This window comes from Bos javanicus, chromosome 3 (genome assembly GCF_032452875.1).
Source record: "Bos javanicus breed banteng chromosome 3, ARS-OSU_banteng_1.0, whole genome shotgun sequence".
In the NCBI taxonomy this organism is placed as follows: Eukaryota; Metazoa; Chordata; class Mammalia; order Artiodactyla; family Bovidae; genus Bos; species Bos javanicus.
The window spans coordinates 90,801,808-90,807,539 of record NC_083870.1 but is presented as its reverse complement, the minus strand read 5'-3'; the positions used below and the strand labels follow the sequence as shown (position 1 = coordinate 90,807,539).

Below are 5,732 nucleotides of genomic sequence, written 5' to 3'. Positions count from 1 at the left end.
CTGAAAAATTCCCAAGGCAGATACTAGAAGTTGGGTAAATATCAGGCTATTTAAGGAGCTTTTAAATTTATATGCTTTTGCAAAAAAAATGAAAAGCACATTTGGCATTGTCCATGCTTTGGAGCCTTAAGAGCTAAGCCAAAGAAATCTTGAGTCAAGAGCATGGCATTTACAGCCAGTCATTCTTGAACTTAAACCTCAATCTCATCACTTAGTAGCCTGGAGAGATTGTTGGAGAAATCTTTCACTTTTCTGGCAGCTATTATCTGTGAAATTAGGATAATCCCCACAGAAAAGGGTGTTTGTTAGTTTTATCTCCTTGCTCATGTGTTTTTTGTACCCTCATTCATTCACAAATTCATTTTTTATTCTGAGTGCCTGCTCTGTACCAGGAACATTCTAAATAATAAGAGAAACTTAGTTTAGAAACTGACATTTAACTCAGCAAATATTTGTTCAGCACTCATTAAGAGCCAGTTGCCATATGAAGCAATGGGCAGAGTGTGGTGTACACACAATGCTCATAGAGGGGTTAGGGCTTAGTGTACATACAATAAACCAAGTTCACTACAGCGTAACTTTGCAACTGTATGTTCTGATACATGGAATGTGATTGTGTAGAGCAGACTTTGCTTGACTGGTTCACTAAGCCCCTTTAAGGAGAGGTCATCAACCTGGTTCTAAGGAAGCACTGGAAGGCAAGTACTGTGCAGGAGGAAGTTTATGCTGTGGTCATTCTAGAAGAAATCCAAAGAATACATGCATGAAATGCATGCATTCATCCCTAAGGCAAATTACTTTGTCTTTAGTAATTATTTTTATTTTGGTGCAATTCACATGGCTTCCCCGGTGGCTCAAGAATCTGCCCGCAATGCAGGAGACCCAGGTTCAATCCCTGGGTTGTGAAGATCCCCTGAAGAAGGGAATGGCAACCCACTCCAGTATTCTTGCCTGGAGAATTCCATGGACAGAGGAGCCTGGTAGGTTACAGTCCACAGTTGTTGGGGGGCACAAAGAGTCAGACACGACTGCGTGACTAACACTCTTGTCCACTCCACACCATTCACATGCTCACTACCAGGAAATAATTTTTAATACTCCATGCTTTATTCCTGAAACAGTTTATCAATAACCAAATCATAAGCATTGTTGGTGAGGTCAAATTTCCTTTCAGCCAGTGTGATAGAAACTGCAAGTTGCTTATCCTAGTCCATTTTCCCTTGTGCCTTATGAGCACTGGCTTTGTTTTGGCTAAAAGACTGCATTTGTTGCCTCCTTTTGGCTGAGAGAGATGGTTGGCAATGAAATGGTTATTTTGTTTTTAAGTTGAAAGTTTAACATGGGTTGAGAAACAGGTTTGGGGGGATTTATGTAGCAGGGGAGTTAAAAGGTTATAACTATACAGCATTGGACATAGACCTAAATAAATATAATGTGATTCTATCGTGAGCCTAGGGCTGCAATAAGAGTGCATGAGTGTATCAACTCTTTACATGCATTAAATTTTCACCTCCAAGCAAGCTGCTTTCTGTTTCCACCACTCACTCTCCAGGGCCACACAGTTCATTAGTAACAGGACTAAGATTCAAACTTCAGTTCATTGCACTGCAAATAGAGACTTGCAAGAGTAAGAATAATAACATTTGAGATAATATATCTAGAGCACCCAACATTTGCGTTAGAAGATCATTGGTATTGAATTGATTATAAGTTTCCTTTCCTCCCCTTTTTACTGTGGTATATTAGACTCAAGCAAGATCAAAACAAACTTCCTGACACTGAGTTCTTTTTTGAATGTGCGTGGGGTGTGTACTCATGCACGCGTGGATAAGGGAGAGCACTTATTTAGAGAACGCTGAGCAGACAGGACGATGCAGTTCAGCCTCCTGGGTTTATTTGGACTGCAACAGAGCACGTGTCAGCATCTCATCACCTGGCCTGGAGACTGGACCCCTTGATTGGGACCTGGTTTCCATACCCATTAAGAAATCCAGTTTGGCTTGTGAGCCAAGCATATCTTTTTTCCATATTTGTCTTTGCAGTTTCTATAATATTCTTTCCGGATGTCTGGGCTGCTGTACAATGTATAAATCATGATCAAACAGAGGCCTGAGGGTCAGCTACTTAGGCGAGACTCAAGCCACATGCGTATGATTCCCATACATACATGCACATACGCAATATAAAACTGTTCCCAGTAGCAGCTAAAGGAAAAGCCACTAGTAGCAAAAAAAAAAAAAAAGAAAGAAAGAAAGAAAGAAAATGGTGGTCAGTGTTGTGAGCATGAGTCATTTGACAGCTGCCTGACCATACTTCTGTAAGCATAAATATCCGTAGATCCTGCCTTTGCCTGCTTCCGTGTCTCACATTAATACTCATATTTTTGTTTTTTCCCTTCTTGTTTTCACTCCTGCTGCCCCCTCTTCCTGGGATGTCATCCATTTAACTCTTATACCTTCAAAAACTTGCTTAAGGTTAGAGGACCTTTCATAGAGATTTTCTATCTTTGCTAAATCACAGACTCCTGGATAGAAGAGATTGTGTTTTAGTAATTGAATTCCCCCAAAATACTCCGAACTATGTATACTTAAGGATTTTACTTTAATAAAATGGTAGTATTAGCAGTATTTTGGAAGAATGTTCACACTATAACATTTTAAAACAAATGAAACTGAATATTTGATACCTAGCACATATATGTATAAGCATAGTAAAAAAAATCAAGTTAAATTACAAAAATATGAATGTTAAATGTATACCATTCTAATAAATTAAGTACAAGCACTATGAACAAGAAAGTATATTCATAAAAAATTGAAAATGAAATCTGAATTATAAAAGGTACACTCTTAAAAATAGCATCAATTTTATTTTAGTTGAAAAGGCAGTGTTTAATGAGGAGCAGGTTATCTTCAGTTTTGTCTACTCTTATAGATTCTGATGCAGCAAAAATTATATCAGAGCAAAGTCCTGTGTGATTTGAAGATGATGGAGCAAGGTTTTAAATGTTTCCTTTAAAAAATAAGCTTCAATACTAAAAAAAAAAATTGTTCAACTAAGTTCTCAATTTTTCAGTTTCACCGCTGTTACCTTTGTATTCCACATGTTTGGAAATCTTTCATCTAGAATAAGAGTCATGCTTACACTAAGCATTCCCTTACAAATTGTCACTTTCTTCTTCTTCAACATTCACTTGCAGATTAAGATTCATGTCCTAAATTTAGGGCATAATTTTGTTTGATTTGAAATTTAAGTATACTTATTCCTCTGAGTATGTCCAAGATGTAAATGATTGAGATTTCAGACTTTGTAAAATTCTATAATAATAGTATCCCATGTGTACACATCAATATTTATGTAAAAATAGGCTAGGCACACACACACAGAACTGGGTGTTAGTGACTTTCAAAAACCAGTATCATAAGCTCTAGTATATTTTAACACACAGGACTTGCTAAATTTCTCTCTTCAAATATTCATTGCAGACCTTTCAGGGCCCAGGCCTGTGCTGCACGTGAAGCGGAGCCAGAGACAGGCCGCCTTGTCCTTGTGTATTGGCTCCTTTGGTTGGGGAGGAGGCACTGACCACACACAAATGTGCGTCACTGATTGTGGCACTGCCTGAAAGAGAGGAGCAGCGGCCACAGAGCAGTGTGGCAGGAAACAGTGTAAATAAAAATTGCATGCAAACTGTATAAACATAAATCTTAAAGATGAGTGGGAATTAGCTGATGGAAGTTTGGATGGTGGGGAGGAAATTAAAATGTTCTATGAGGAAGAAATACCATGAGCTAAGGTCTTGAGGCAGAAAGAGCTTACAGTTATTTAGCTCATTTGAGGAACTGAAATAGGTACTTTTTTCCTCCTGTGCAAAGATGTGCTAGGAGACTAGTGTGAAAGGAGGTGTAAATAGGCTTGAAGGGCAGTGTCCTTCATTTAGGGCCTCCAGTTAGTCTGTGTAGACTCTGTGCAAATTAGAAAAGGCTCCCTCTCTGGCAGATGAAACCCCACCCACAGGAACTAGTAAACAGAGCATAGGGTGGAGTTTAACCCACTACCCCATTGGCGAGTGTGCAATGCACAATGAAAAGTGATGGAATTAAGTGGTATTATTCACTTTGTTCCAGAAATAAGACTTAGTGTTTTATTTATTCCTAACACATTGCCCCAATACTTATACATGTAAAATAAGAATAACTATCATCTCTTACAGTTTTTGAGAGTCAGAAGTGTTAACGTGGCTTGGCTAGGCAGTTCTGGCTCAGAAAGTTTAGCCAGATGTCAGCAGAAGCTCCAGGATCCTCTTCCAAGGTGACTCACTCAGAGAGTAGGCATCCATTCAGTTTTGCATGAGATGGAGGGGTTTCCAAGGATATAGAACTTCTTGCGCTAAATCCAGGAGAGTATCAGGCAACTAGGATGGCTGATTACCCAACTCATTCAACTCGTGGTTGGCAAGTTTTTGCTCTCTATCAGTGGGAGACCTTAGTGCCTTTACATGAGAGTGTCCATCCTTCTGCTTGGGTAACCTTAGAGCATGTCAAATGCTTTGTGCAAGAGTGTAAGAGATTCATGACACCAAGGTAGATGCTGCAATGCCTTTATCACCCATCATGGAAGTCAAACAATGTCCCTTCCATTATAGGATATCGGTGACATAAACCAGCCCTGATTTACTGTGGATGGAGACTTTACAAAAGCATCACTATCAGGATCCAAGGATCATCAGGGATCATTTTGCAGACTGCTTGCCATAACTTGTTTGAAAGAGGGAAAAAGTGCAATAAAAAGGCTAGTAGGAGGCACTTAGTGATTTGGCTTCCCTGGTGGCTTAGAGGTTAAAGCGTCTGCCTGAAATGCGGGAGACCCGGGTTCGATCCCTGGTTGGGAAGATCCCTGGAGAAGGAAATGGCACCCCACTCCAGTACTCTTGCCTAGAGAATCCAATGGAGCGAGGAGCCTGGTAGGCTACAGTCCACAGGGTCACAAAGAGTCGGACACGACTGGGTGACTTCACTCACTCACTCACTCACAGCGCTGTCAGAAGTGAACAGATGTGATATAATAGTCGGACATGTAACTAATGCCTAACAATACAGAGACATCCTTTTGTATTCTTAGATTCAGGTTGGAACAAGTCACCCAATTCAACTCCCTCCCCATCTTTCAGTTTGTTTAGAAGTAACTTGCCAAAATCAACAGCTAATGAGGGTTGGAACTGAACTCAAAACTCTAGGATTCAGGACAGGGAAGTCCATGATATCTATGTATTTTCCTAAACAGGTAAATATCCTATGCATTTTAAACATATGAACTTTTAGTATTTATCTAACAAGCAAAAAATTAGGTTATTTTCATTTCTAAATAAAATAGTATAATTATTTTCAGATGTTAAAAGCATTTTATCTAAATCTGTTCTATTTAACACTCCAAACTTGTTATATCCTTAGGCTTAGCATATATGGTTTAATATGTTCAACCTATATCCATTTTACAAGTGAGGGAGCTGAGGACCCAGGAGGCTACATGACAGGCCTATAATCTTAAACTTGTAGTCATTGACAAAGCTCAGAGTCCATTGTGCTATAATGCCTTCCTCAGAATAATGAGGCTTCCTGGGTCAGAGGCACAAAGGGCAGCAATGAAAAGAGGACCATTCATTCTCCCCGCTGTGTAGAAGATAGAAGTCAAGACCATGTTCTTTGTAACCAGATAGACCTGGGTTCAAATTC

At 39.5% G+C, this 5,732-nt stretch overlaps 1 non-coding gene across 1 annotated transcript; it reads left to right on the top strand.

Moving 5' to 3' along the window:
- Positions 1 to 4,820: 4,820 nt before the first annotated feature.
- TRNAF-GAA (transfer RNA phenylalanine (anticodon GAA)) lies at positions 4,821 to 4,892 on the top strand. The gene has a single exon. It is a non-coding gene; the product is annotated as a tRNA-Phe (tRNA).
- The last annotated feature ends 840 nt before the right edge of the window (positions 4,893 to 5,732 follow it).